The 14767-nt window shown below is 48.4% G+C and overlaps 1 protein-coding gene across 1 annotated transcript in view; it reads left to right on the forward strand.

The window, feature by feature from the left end:
- WWOX (WW domain containing oxidoreductase) overlaps nucleotides 1-14767 on the forward strand; it is an 897467-nt gene that overhangs the window by 882279 nt on the left and 421 nt on the right. The gene's annotated exons all lie outside the window — the stretch shown is intronic.

The following is a 14767-nucleotide window of genomic DNA, read 5'->3' on the forward strand; positions in this document are numbered from 1 at the left end:
TTGGGTATGGGATCCAGGGTGTCCCAGAGGTTGCTTTGGCCTGCTAGGGGGCCAGTCCAGGGCCCAGCTGGTCCCAGGATAGGGTCTGGCCTTCTTTTCAGGATCATACTTTTCTTGCTTTTGGTGACTTCCCCTTGGTGGATAAGGCTGGTCTAGAGGCTTAGTCTGGCTTCCTGGTGGGAGAGGCCAGTGCCTGTCCACTGGTGGGTGGAGCTGGGTCTTGGCCCTCTCTCTGGTGGGCTGGGCTGTGTCTGTGGGCAACCCTAGAGGTGGCTTTGGGCTCTTAAGTCTTTAGGAAGCCTGTCTGCTGATGGCTGGGGCTGTGTAAGTTCTTTGGCCTGAGGAGTCCCAGCACCCTCATCTGTAGGCTGTTGGGTGGGGACAGATCTTGGAGCTAATGGTCCAGTTTGTCAGCTGCCACAGCAGCAGTGTTCGTGCAGCTGAATTTTCCCCGATATGTCTGCCACAAGTGTCTGTGTCCCCAGGGTGAGCCACAGTCACCTCCCACCTCTCCAGGAGACTCTCAAAGGCCAGCAAGTAGGCCCAGCCCAGGCTCCTATCAATTTACATCTTTTGCCCTGTGTCCCGGTGAGCATGAGATTTTGTGTGCACCCTTTAAAAGTGAAGTCTATTTCAGTCCTGTGACACTCCTGCAGTTAAACCCTGCTGGCCTTCAAAGCCGAATGCTCTGGGGGCTTGTCTTCCCGGTTCTGTACCCCCAGGCTGGGGAGCCTGAGGTGGGGCTCAGAATTCTCGCTCGTGTGGGAGAACTTCTGCAGTATAATTTTCATCCTGTTTGTGGGTTGCCTACCCGGGAGGTATGTCCTTTGATTATATTGTCAGTGTGGCTTTCCTACTGTTCTCGTTGTGGTTCCTTCTTTATGCCTTTAGCTGTGGAAGATCTTTTCTGGTAGGTTCCAGTCTTTTTCATTGATGTTTGTCCTGCAGATAGTTATGATTTTGGTGAGCTCATGAGAGGAGGTGAGTTCAAGGTCTTTTTACTCCACCATCTTGGCCACAGTCTTCTGCCCACTGTTTAATCAGATTCTTTTTCTGTTGAGTTGTATGAGTTCTTTATATATGTTGACTATTAACCCCTTACCAAATATATGATTTACAAATCTTTTCTCCCATTCTGAAATTGCCTTTTTGTTTTGTGCATGGTTTTCCTTTGTTGTAGAGAAGCTTTTTAGTTTAATACAGTCAAAGCTACAATGAGGTATCACCTTACATAGAATGGCCATGATTCCAAAGTCCACAAACGATAAATGCTGGAGAGGCTGTGGAGAAAAGGGACCCTCCGACACTGCTGGTGGGAATGTAGTCTGGTGCAGCTGTTATGGAAAACAGTATGCAGATTCCTCAAAAGACTAAAAATAGACCTACCCTATGATCCAGCAATCCCACTCCTGGACATATATCCAGAGGGAACTTAAATTCAAAAGATACCTGCACCCCAATGTTCATAGCAGTACTCTTTACAATAGCCAAGACATGGAAACAGCCTTAATTGTCCATCAACAGATGACTGGCTAAAGAAGCTGTGGTATATATACACAACAGAATACCACTTGGTCATAAAAAATAATAAGATAATGTCATTTGCAGCAACATGGATGGACTGAGAGAATGTCATTCATTCTAAGTGAAGTAAGCCAGAAAGAGAAAGAAAAATACCACATGATATCACTTATATGTGTAATTGGAAAAGAAAAAGACAAACGAAGTTATTTACAAAAAAGAAACAGACTCAAAGACATAGAAAACAAACTTATGGTTACTTGGGGGTGGGGGGAAGGGACCAATTGGAAGTTTGAGATTTGTGGATACTAACTACTATATATAAAATAGATAACAGCAAGCTCATGCTGTATAGCAAAGGAAACCATATTCAATATCTTATAGTAACTTATGGTGAAAGAGAATATGAAAATGAATATGTGTATTTTCGTATATGGCTGAAGCATTGTGCTATACACCAGAAATTGACACAACATTGTAAACCAACTATCCTTCAATTAAAATATATCAAAATTTCCTGAGTATAGGATTCTATATTGGCAGTAATTTTGTTTGAGCCAGTTGTGCCTCCTGGCTTCCACTGTTACTGTTGCATAATCAGTTGACTATCTAAAGTATATTCCTCTGTAAAAGTAACACATCTGCTTTCTATGCCTATTTTGGTCTTAGTTTTTTGTTGTGATTAAGCAAAAGGAAGAGTGAGTTGCAACCCTTGATTCTGAAAGTCTATCAAATCCAGAGAATTCTGCTGGGGAAATTGACTCCTAAGTTAATTGATACCATTGGGAAATTTCATAAGCATAGGTAGCAACTTAGAAAGGTGTATGGAGGACTCTGAGTGGATTAACCTACAAATGGAACCTGGTTTTGCTGAGGAACCTGGAACCCAACATGCCCCCTGAGTAGGGGAGATAAAGGTGAGTGTGGGGAAAGCGAGGTAGCTAGCTTGAGGCTATAGCTCAGTGGTGGAGTGCAGGGCTAGCACGTGGGAGGTCGTAAGTTCGATTCTGGAGAGGGGAGAGAGGGGAGCCTGGGCACTCCGCAGGTGCCTGGCCATGAGCGACCGTGCCCGGATTGGCCTTGTCTCCGGCTAGACAACACCTGGTGAGTGCCTGTGAGAATCGTGTGTACTACTAGGTCCTTGGTGCGTCGCAAGCCCTTGTGACCAGCAGCTGTCACCGTGATGGTTCCTGCTTGGTTGTTGCTGTTACTGGCTATGCCAGTTGGGGCTGGACCAACCCCCCATAAGGCTGCTGCAGCTGTTACGTGTCACACTCACCTGGCCGAGAAGGGATGCGTGTGGCCGGGAGATGATGAAAGGGCCGTGGTGAGACTACACCTGGGTTGGGCAGTCTGGCTAAAGGTGAGGCCCTAGGGTGGGTGACAGCTGAGTCTAGAGGGAAGGCCAGAAGCTACATGATATTACAGGTTTCCTCTCCCCTGGGGTGGAAGGGATAGCGGAGGGCGGGCGGGCTGGCTGGCTGGCTGGCTGGGTCAGCGAGGAGAATTTCTGACCAAGACAGAAGTTGACACCTGGAGTGAGGAACCAGTGGGGCTGCTCGGCGGGCTCCCCGGGCTCCCTGCTCAAGTCGTCAGGCTTGGTCTGGAATTGTCTTCCACTGCTAAAATCTGGAAGGTGGAATTCACCATAGCTAGTTAGGGGAGGGCAAGCTGGAGGGCGGGTCAGGCCACAGGGTTTCCCAGCCATCATCTCTTGTGGTCCAGACACAGCAGCTCTCGCCTCTTGCCCGTGACGGCATCGAGTCTGTGTCTGACAACAGGGGGCTGGTTGACTTTCACTGTGCGCGTATCCCACGCGGTCTGCCCATCCCTGTGCCTCAGAGTTTGAAGTGAAAGTCACAGTGTGCAGTGTGCTGGCAGGCCTCCATATTTCTGAACCTGGTGGAACGTTTTCAGTGAGTGAGAATAACCCTGTGCCTTTAGATGCTGCATTAAAATCAAAAGCCAAATTAAATATCCAGCAAGTAAACAGATATAAATCCACCTCCAACCCTACGAAGGTCACTTGTGTTCTTGAATGCTCTGAGCTGGGGGCCCCAAGAACTGCCTTCCTGGTGGAAACAGGATGGGAAACTGGTTCTCATGTTTTAAGTCAAGAATTGGACTGATAAATAAGAGGCAGGGCTATTGGCCCCTCCGAGGTATGAGAGAGGCACATGGCCCATTAGGGAAGCGACCATTACCAGGTAGAGGACATTAGGCCAGTCAACGCCTTATCTGTGTCTCAATCTTCTCCTCTGTAAAAATGGGGCTAATAGCCCACAGGGACGGATACATCTATTTTTCTAACATTGGATTAGAAAAGTTTTCGAATAGAAAATGTGAAAGAATATGGTAGCAACCGCCCAGCTCCCTTCCACCTGGATTCTACATTTTTCCAGCATTTTCTTCTGCCCTGGTTTGCTCACCTGTCATTCTGTGCCTCCTCTTTTCTAGGAATCAAGGCACAGGGATTCCTGGAGATTTCAAGAAGATACTCGTAAAGGGCCAGGGCAGGGTCTGGAATTTTATAGCACGTAACAAAATGATTGGCCATTGTTCAAATGTCAATCTCCCAGGGACATGGATGTGACCTTGATTCTGGCTGTTGTGGCCAGAGGAGCAATGGACTCCATGGCCAGCCTGGTACCCAGAGATGCTGGGCAAGGGTTGCTGAGAAAAGTGATGGCTGCTGGAATGTCTTGCTTAAAAGGCAGAAACTTCCACCCCATCCCTTCTTTTAAGTACCTCAAATGAGGGACTGAGATCTTTTGAACTGTGTGCTTCCTCCTTGATATTTTTAATAATCAGAATTAGAGCCACCTTTGGACTAGTCTCTGTTCTGTACCCAGGAAATTGCCAAATGTTATCACTGCTTTCCCCAGAACCAGGCAAAGGAGCTGTTATCATGCCCATTTCATGGACGAGGAGACTGAGGCTCAGTGTCACATCACAGAGCTGCCAGGTGGCCAAGTCAGGATTCGAATTCATCTATCTCAGGCTTCAGCTCCTCGGCTTTTCTTCCATCTTACATGGTCACTCTATCTGCAGAAATACCCAGATCTTTCCTCTTCCCGCTCCTTCTCCTCCTTTCCCTCCGGGACTAAAGGGGTGATACTGATTCCTGTTCATCTGAGGTTAGAATGGCTCTCTCCCATCCCCGGCGAAGTCAGGGGGCTTTCAAAAGGGAAAATCACAGAGAGTGAGGGCTGGTTCTTCCCTCGCTTTGCAGGGGAATTGGCTTGAATGTGTACGGGAAGCCAGAGCTGGCTCAGCTTTCTGAAGACCTACCTTTGCAGCATTCTTCAAGGGCTCCAGAGAGTTCCTTGTGCCATCAAATTAAGTTTGGGAACTTCAATAAAAAAAGTCCCGAAGGAAACTGTCAATTACTGCATTTACACTGAAGCATCATACTGGGGGAAAAAAACCATCTTCAAAAGCAAGCGCAGTTTCCCAACCATTAAAAAGTTTACGTGCCGCTTGGTTTCCATAGATACCTGAGGTAATGGCCTCCTTGCCTCACTGAAGACTGTCTCTGGATCTCTTTTTTTTTTTCAAGTTTAGTCTTTCATACTTTTCCCCTCCATCCCCATTTATGAAAACAGAAGGTAACTAAACTGAAGCCTGACAGTGAGATTTGTCTGAGGAAGAAGGTGTGATTTATTACCTTGCGGGACTGGATTTTTGCTCACCTCCCTGTTATTTCCTGGCATTTACAAATAGTGGTGCTTACCTGCAGGGAAGAGAGGGAAGAAGTTTCTGTTGATCACGTGACTCTCCCAGTCCGTCAAACCTATAAACATACTCAAAAGGGAGGCGGTAATGGGCTGTCTAGGAGTCCCTGAGCGCCGGGTGGAGCGAAGAGGTTGTTGTCAATAAAGTTTTATTGGAACGCAGCCATGCTCATGTGTGCATGTGCTGTGCTGGTCTCAGAACCACCATGGCAGGTGTGAGCAATTGTGACAGACACTGTAGGGCCTACAGAGCCTGGAATATTTCCTTTGTCAGCCTCTGCAGAAAAAAAGTTTAGGTCTTGGTAGACAGGAAAGGACTGGGGTTTTGGAGGCATCTGATCGTCTCGTCACTTTAGGCAGATGCTGATTGTGCTGTGACTCAGTTTCTGCGTCTTTGAAATGGGAACGACAGCCTTCCTTCTCAAGGTTTTGAGGACATAAAGCCTCTAGCCCGATGCTTGGCACACAGTAGGGGAACAAGAGATGTAATTATTTTTATTGTGGATTCTTTCGCTAGAAAACCCACAGATGCCTATCTGAAGGTTCTAGAAGTTCTTTAGAAAGCCAAAGGAACAGTGTGGGAAAGCCCAAGCCAGATAGGTCAGCCACTTTTCCTGGGCCCGGCGGGTGCCCGAGGGGCCGTTTCCTGGGAGAAGGTGAGGGAGCCTGAGGGGGGAAGCATGCTCAGGGGTGAGAAGACAGACAAAAAAATGAGAAGCCACAACAGTCTAGGAAGAAACCTTTAATTTCTATTCAGCTTTAAAGAGTTTGAGAGAGGTGCTTTTTCTTTTTTCTTTTTTTTCTTTTAACAAACCAGTTCAAGTACATGCCTGCAGATTATAAAAGTACCTGAAATTGCCTAGAATATCAGCATGCATTCCTTGTTAGTATTTACATATATTTACATAGGGAAACAAGAGAAAGATCCAGTTATTTACAGTCTACAGAGGAGAAGAGAAAGGCGGCCTAATTGTATTTCCTAAAATACAGTAGGTGAGTGGATAGCACATGCATATTTAGAGACTATTCGCATGATAGAATGCAATTTTTTTTTTTTAAAAAAAGAAATACCTTTGTAACTTTCTATGCTAAGGTGTTGCCTAATCCAGGTAAAGTTTTTTGTTTGTTTTGTTTCTAGTCTATTTGCATCAAGTGCTTTAAAATGTTCACTAACAAACACTGAGGCAGAATTATTTACCCTGGCAATTAAAGCGAAGGCATTATATGATCATTTTCCTACTAACTAGCGTCGGGCTGCTGGTGAATGAAACATCTATTGTTTCTCCTTACCCATCGACCACTGTGACGAGATCTGTCTGTACAAAGGCAGTGCCTGAGCTCTCACCATTAATTATGGAAGTAATATAAATGAGCCGCTCGCCCCAGTATGTTCTAAATGAAATATTAACAAGGCCAGCGTCGTTGAGCCTGAGAAATGATCCATTGGAGTGAGCGCTCTGTGAAAATGCACAGACCAAGAGACTTGAGACAGTGGGGCTGGACCCGGGGGCCTGCCTGCGAGCTCTCAGTGACGGTAGCCTCCCTTAGTTTGTTTCTGGAAGACAGAGCTAAGAGTTCATTTCTCACCAGGACGTGGTCCCGTCAGGGAAGACCCTGTGGGTTTTAGCCCTGCCACCCCCCCACCCTGCCCACGCCATGCCTTTTCAGTGGTATGTCGTAGACTGTGACTTAGGTGTAAATTAACTGTTGATTTTAATATCGCAACAAACAGCATGTTGTGGCTGTGCCCTGAAATCCTGCCTGCTCACAAAAATGGTCTTGCTTTTCTGCAGAAGTCAGGGTGGCAGGCCGACTCGGCGGAGAGACTCTGGGTGCAGGGAAGGGACCACGGAGGGGGCCCACTGGGCTCACCAGGACTCTGCAGACGTTCTCTGCGCCGTTTTATTAGAACCAAACTCATTCATTCTGCCCGGCCATCATTTCAAAGGTTTATTTCAGTATACATGGCAAACATAGAGGCATACATGTAAATACAATACAGAGAGCTAGCTAGAACCGAGGTTCAAGAAGGAGAGTCAAAATGTGAAATGTTCCAAATGAACACAAGCTAAATCTCTTCTTTCACTTCCTATAAACACTCCGTAGTCCTTCAGCACTAGCGTCGAGGTGGCCCCCTTGGAAAATTTCAGGAATGGGCCATCAGATTCGTCCCATGTGGAAGGATGATGCTTATTTTGTTGGCAGATTTTTATGGCCCTTCTGCTGAGCCCTTCCAAAGTCACCCATGGAAGAGTGGCTGCCCCAGCACAGTTCTCCGTCCCCGGCAAGGGGACTCCCTACTTGAAAAGCAATGTAGGTCCTCCAGGCAGCGCTGGCAGGGGATGCCCAAGGAATTCAGATGGGAGACAGTTGACAGCGAATAATGTCACCCAGCTGGACTGTACTTAGCCAGTCCTCTGTCCCTCCTTCCTTCCGAGCCCTTCCTGCTCCACCAAAGCACATCTCAACTCTCACCAGAGCAGTAGGTCTCAGGAAGAGGAACTCGTCCTCACTTTTCCACCGCCACTCTTTTGAGACCAGCCATAAATCTGTCCGGGAGCCCTTGGAAGGTTTATGGCAAGGGTTCCAGGACACGAAGAGGGTAGGGAAAGGGCCTCCTTCATGTCAAGGGAACGTTGAGAACAGTTCACCAAATTGAAAACACCGTGCTGAAAACCTCCCAGGGTCACTGTGCCCTGCAGTCGGGCTGATAGGCTAAGCAAAAAGCCTGCGAGCCTGGCCCGCCCAGAGCAAACATGGCCCTGGGCCTCCTCGGGTGGTTGGGATTGGCTGCCTTTCCCTCCCCGAAACCGAAGGCTAGTGAAGACAAATGTGTTGTTCTGCCTTAAAAAGATCCTCTCCAGCTTTCCATCCCGAACTGCCTGGTCGCTGGGCTGGCTCCTGCAAAGGCTTCTCAGAGGATGACAGCACCGTCCTCCTGACTTTGCGGCTGCTTCTGCCCTGGTCTTCACGTCAGTCCTTCACAGCTCCTTGATGGTCTTGCTGGAGTCGTGCCCCTTCATCAAGGAGACAAGGGTGGTCTCTGGAGTCTGGTGCGGATGGAGGGTCATGATATTCCAGGTGCTTGAATTGCAAACGAGAAGTCCACCCCGTCTCCATGATTCTCTTGAGTGACCGTACGCTGCTCCGTGAAAGCTGTGTCCCCTCCGTTCCCCGGGGACATCTCATTCCAGATGTCCCCTGTGATTTGGGGCTGTGTCCCGCACCAGGACCAGTTTCATGTGTGGTGGTGGACTGACATTTCCTCCTGCTTAGCTCCCCCTGGAGCGACTGCCGTCAGCCCCTCGTTGGCTGTGTCCCACTGTCACCTGGGGGATGGCAGCCCTTCACCTGCCCAGGGAGAGGCCATCGACTGTGAAGGAACCTCTGAGGTTTTCCACCCTGGCAATTCTCTTTTTAGTAGGGAAACTGTTTCCTTGTGGCAAGCGGTGAGCATCCTAACACACTGTGGTAGGGACACACCCTCTTCGGGAAGGCCAAGATCTGAATGTGAGTTCAGTGCGTTCCCCAGAACACTGTCGCGGACTCTCACAGCCTCCTCAGTTACAGACAGATATCTGCTCTCCTGACCTCCTTCACTTTTCCTGTTGGAGGCACTGAGTGGACTTCCCTTCCGTAATAAATAGGAAGAACAGCCTGTGAGTTAGTGAAAACTCCTGAGGGCTATGGAGAAAGGTATGTTTTGATACTTACAGGATGTGTTTGCCTGTACCTGCGCCTGGATTGTGGGAGCGCTTTTGTGGGCATCCACTGTTAGGAATTGGTAGGAATTAATTTGCTAGCAGTTATTTGGGGGAGGGTGGGCCCGGGGATGGGTCAGTGTTTCCTCTGCAGACCTGCTGTAACATGTCAGTATTACCCTCCTAAAAGGCCTTCCTCATTTTCTATGTATGTGCCTGTTGGACGGAGATTGCATGGGTCTGGCTGGTCTGGCTGTGGCTCCGGTCACTCTTTTGAAAAAAGCCTGTCGTCCGAGAGTAGGGTCACCTCTGGGTGAATCTGAGACCCGGAGGTGGCATTTTGAATCAGGTGGCTGTTTTGCAAAGTGTCATTTGCTCCTGGATCTTCTGAGATGGTGCTGAGTCTTAATTTTGGTTAATCCAAACGGATAGAATTTCAATTTAGTTCACTGCCTGAATCAACAGTGGGAAAATCTCCTTTTAACATTTCTCAGGTGAACAACACATGACCGAGGCCCATGCACTTCATTTTAGGCCGTGTCAGGGCATCACACTGCGGCGGAGAGGAAGGTAAACAGGTCTCACAGGGAAGCTCAACGGGTGACACGCCCCAGGGACGGGCAGCCTGGAAACGCGGGCCGCATGTCTGGGAAGGAGGTTCTGTACCGCAGCACGTGTGGGCCTTGGAGGGGCAATCTCTGGGATTCCCTGGGTGGCGCTGAACCAGTGGCTTTTCACCTCTGGTACTAAGCGGGCTTCTCTGTAAATGGGGACAGCGACTGTCCCTGGCTTGTGGACCTGTGTGCGGGTCAGAATCTGGTGCCGTGAAGCTCTCTGCACGAGGCCAGAGGCAGGGACTGTACGCGCTCAGGAAATCCAAGCCGCTGTCACCCCCAGAACGGTCCCCGCCCACAGCAACCCACCAGAAGAGCAGGGCGACATGGAGGACGGAGTGCTTTTGAGTGAAGTCCCCTGTTCCCGTCTCCCGCCTCGCAGCTTTTCGGTGGAAGCTGGTATGTTCGGTGATGAGCGCTGATTCCCCAACCATCTGTTCAGCTGCCCGCGCAGCAGGGTGAAGGGCTGGCTGCAGCCACCCCAGTGGAGAGGCCGGGAGCCTCGTTCCCACACCAGCCGCACCTCCCTCGTCATCTTAAAAGCTTGTCCTCGGACAGTGAGTAGGGAACACACAGCCTTCGGGGCAGCCTCCTTTTTCCTTTCAGACCAGAGATTTAACTCGTATTATTTTTGAGGAACAGCTGTGCGCCAAGTACTACGTTCTCGGGTGGGGAAACTCTGAAACGCCACGGCGCACTTTTCTGGGAGAGCGGTCGTAAAGTCTCTTTAGGACGCGTTCCCGGGAGACAGGGAGGGACAGAGAGGGTGTGGAGGTAGGTAGTTCTCTCCCCATGACACGGGCGCCTCACCTCTGTTCAGGCTCCAGGATGCATTATTCTGCCAGATCCACAGGGCCACTCAATCTGTGCCTGGCTCTGCATTTGGGAAGGGGTTGCTTTGCTTTGCTTTGCTTCGCTTCACGGAGCCCAGATGAGTTACAGGAAAAGCTTTGAGGGTTCGAAGAGGCACCTTCGACACCTTCCTGGGATGCCTGCAAACTTCTGTGTCCTGGGAATTCAGCACAGTCATCACCGCCCACTTGCAAAAGGGCTATTCCCCTCCCCTGCCCTTGGGGTTCCAAGTCCAGTCCAAGCTCCGGGCTGAGCTTTTGCTTACTCAGTTCCACTTTTTGCATAGATTGATTCATTCAGCACTTGCTGTGCAGCGTCCTGACATCCACGTGTCTGTAGTAAAGCAATCTTAGAACACCTACGACTCTCAAAATCATTGAACGTAAAGATATCCCATGAGACTGTGTCTACTCTTTAATATGTCTCAGAGTTAAATCTACTTTAAGACAGGAATCTATTCTTTCTTTTAAAGAAGCATGCATTTTAAAATAGAGAAACCTGAAACCCGAAAACTAAACATTAATTGTGGAACACTTGTCCTTATTAAAACGTACGTTATATTCGAGGACTAACCAATGCATTACAAATATTAATATGTGGGAGGGTTTTTTTTTTCCTTACCACAGATTGTTGATCAGAAACCTCGGTACCTTTTTCTTTCAAAGAGTCAATATTCATTTGTATTCCATGCTGACAGCTGCAAATTGATGGCGAGCGGTTATCAAATACATGTGGATGAAAGGCGGCTCCTTAATACTTTCATCCCAACAAAGGGTCCTCGAGGGGTGCATGATTTAGATCTCAGGGCCCCCACTATAAATAAACAGCAACTGCTTCCCTAAGTCCCACCTCTCCATAGTGGAAGACGGGGCTGCCCTTCTGACAAGTGATTTCTGAAAGAGAACGATGGGCCCTTACTACCCAGATACTCTTGGTCCCGAGCAAGAGTTCTGGGTAATTTTACATACACTGTAAAGACCGATGGCAGAGTTCTCTGGCCGCTCGCAAATGTTTGCCTGGATCAGAGATGGCATTCAGGCATGATTACGTGTCCTGCTGGGCTTCCCAGAACTCCTCGGTGCCGTGTCCTCCACACCCCAGCTCACGGCTACTGCTGTAGGGCGGAGATGCCACCCCCCCCCCGGTCCCCATGACCAGCAACTGCATAAAGCCCGCACGCTTCCCATAAACGGTTCTTACAAAATTAGGGGAACCCACAACTCTAGCCAGTGTCTGTATGTCAAGAGATAGCTATTACCTTATCACGATGGGTCAGCGAGTAGTGGTGACAAGCAGCAGGACGCTGCTTCAGATAGTTTATAACGGAGTTGTTAAGAAAATGTTTCCTTTATACGGCTGTTTCATCGTTTGGGAATTAGGGACCGATGCCCCCAAAAGTGGCATGAAAGTCATTTGACAGTGATTGATTAAAGTGCTTTTTTAAAACAAACATTTTTAAACGGATAAAAAAAATTTATCTTGTATCAGCAGCGCTGGCTTATTGACTAATGTGATTTCTCTAACGTGGCGCAGCCTCATTCTAATGATAGGCAGACCGTAAAGGGGATGAGCCCCAAGTTAGAACTCGTTATTAAACTGTCACCACGTCTGGTCACGGAAAGATGTCACTCAGAGGCTGCCCCAGCTCAGAGCATTCCCTGAGAAGCCAAAAGGGGTCGTGGGCTTGGGACTAAAAGATGTTGTCGCTGCTTAACTGTCCAGCAAGAGAGGAGAGGAGAGGACAGTGAGTACCAGTTGAACTGAGCATGAGTCGGGCAGGGAGACTGTGGGATGTGCACAGCTAATCCCGGGAGTGGAGAAGGCGGTCTTTGTGTCAGGTGCCCTAGGTAGGTACCGTGTTCCTCGCCACAGCCGGAGCCTCTTGTGACGGGTTTTAAATTGCAGCTCACCCTGAGCCTAGTGGCAAAGGACTCAAAGCCAACTCTGGAGAAAAGATGGGGCTTTTCTAAAATTTATGGTTTTCAGCACGGTAGCCAAATGGAGGTTTCCATGAAATGAGGTCAATAGCGAGTGCTTTCGGAGTCTATGGAGGGAAAAATGCGTGCCCCTCACTCCCTCATCATCAGCTTGGTTCGGAATCAATGTAAGTGCAGAATTTCTCTGCAAAAATACCATTCCAAGAATGCAAGCAAGAGCAACACGATATCATTTTAGAAGGTCATCGTGGCAAAAGATTACACTGGGTTTGGGAGAATTCTGCTTTTTGCTCTTCCAAGTGGCCAACTGTGATCTTTTCTCAGGATTGGTGGAACTGTGAAAGGCCAGTTTGTTGTGATGTCTGAAGGCTGATATGATAACCCCTCTGGGGCGGAGCTGGGGGAGCCTGGATTTGGGGATGAGCTGACTGGGTTCTCTCACCACACTTGGGAGCTGATGGCAAACCCCCGACCACAGTTTTTGGTGGTTTTGGCAGTTGCAAAGGAAAATGGAAATCTAAGACAGATAGCCAGAACATTTTGCAAAACACCATCTCCCCCTGAATTCTGATCAGAATTGAGGCCAAGATGGTGCTGGGCTTGGGCTGGGGATGAGCATCCATCTCAACTCTTCCATTTGTCTTTAGACGCACTTTGCTCTCCTTTGTCCCCACACAGGGAGGCAGAAGAGTCAGATCAGCCCCTCGAAATCGGTTAGATAAATGTGCCAGGTGCTAAGCTAAGGGTTATTAGGAAATTTGGATGACAGGGACTTACGTCCGTGAGACCCAAGCCACACGAATCAATCTGAAAAGAAACCAAAACAATAACTGGCTATGCGGGGGGCAGGCATGGGTGCAGGGGCTGGGAAAATAACAAACCAGTTTCTATTGCACGAAGCTGAAGTCATGTCAGGGGTTCGTTTTGAACCCATGGGACGTGTCCAGTGCAGTCAAGTTACCTGCTATTATCCGAACCCAAGTCTCATCCCATTCTGCTCCACGCCACCCACCTCCCCACGAGCAGGTCACCTGAGTGTATCTGACAATCTGGTCTTCAGACAAAGTCAACTGTGACCACAGAACCTGACACTGAAGCACGCTCCCCCTATGCACCCCCCCAAAACCCCAAGTCTGCTTTATAGCAGTTTCCTAAAATTACAGCACCTTGACACCCTGATTCTCAGATGACCTTGGCTCCTGATGGTTATAGCCTACAACCATAGTGAATGGCAACCAAACCATATGAGGGGATGATCTCCAGTAAGCACTCTGCTTGGGCACAATTTAAACCTGGTAGGGGCAGAAAAATAGTAAGCGTTCAGGTGTGGATAGAAATTCATTTCCCCATCAATCAAAAGTCCCTAATGTTTGCCTAATAGTGACCTTACTTGCAGTTACCTTTCTCTGGTCTCTTCTGCTACCCCTCCTCTCTATCAATTGATAATTAGTTGATGCAGCCAGGGCTGTGATGCACATAAATAATCATAAGATGCCAGATAAACCGTATTGGTTTTAAATTAGAGTTGTGCCCACCATGTCTCCCTACGAACATCAGCCTATTATTTTTAATTATGGCTTGCAAAGCTAAGTGATTTCTTGCCCTCTTTACAGCATCCCTGACAGTGTTCTGTCAGCCTGGATGAAATGGTGCCCCATCGGCACACACGTCCCTAGCCATAGTGCCAACTGGTACTCAAAAGGTGAATCAGAAGCCATCACTTGCACGCATTACAACTTGCATGTTGAAGTGGGCTGGGAGGAAATGGACTCCAAGCCACTGTCCCAGCAAACATGGGCTGAATATGACATTTTAAAAAAGGTTCCACGGGGTCAGGGTAAATTAATGAATGGGTTTGTGTCTGCATGAGGCAGGTGAAGGAGGAGAATACGTGTGTATGCGTATTGCAAACATCTTAACACAGCATCACAAAGCCATCCCCTGGCAGCACCGTCGGCAAAGAATAAGGAAAAATCTGGCACCAGTCCCACTTAGGTTTTCTTCTACCTGATGTGCCATTACTAGAGTGGATGGTTTAATTCAAAGTTCTAGAAGCATCCAGGTGTCACATTGCATTACACATTGAGAAGTCAAGGACTTGGACGGATTTGTTCTTGCGAGTTCAAAGGGATCCCCTCTTTTCCTCTTTGGAAGAGAGCTCTGACATGATTTATTGATAAATGTATGTATTTTCGAAGTCTTTTCCTACACAAGGTGTAAAAAGTCACACCGGCTTTACGCGTGGGGTTTATGAACTCGTTTCCCTGGAGGGTCCCACTGTACCTTTTACAGGCTTGTGCTTCGAGTTCAGGACCCCCGGCCAGGCTGGGCTCCAGCTGCAACTGAACCAGGTGGGGAGAGACACTTGTTAATTCCCCGATGGAGGAAAGTCATCACATTACCTCTTA

This window comes from Vicugna pacos, chromosome 9 (genome assembly GCF_048564905.1).
Source record: "Vicugna pacos chromosome 9, VicPac4, whole genome shotgun sequence".
In the NCBI taxonomy this organism is placed as follows: Eukaryota; Metazoa; Chordata; class Mammalia; order Artiodactyla; family Camelidae; genus Vicugna; species Vicugna pacos.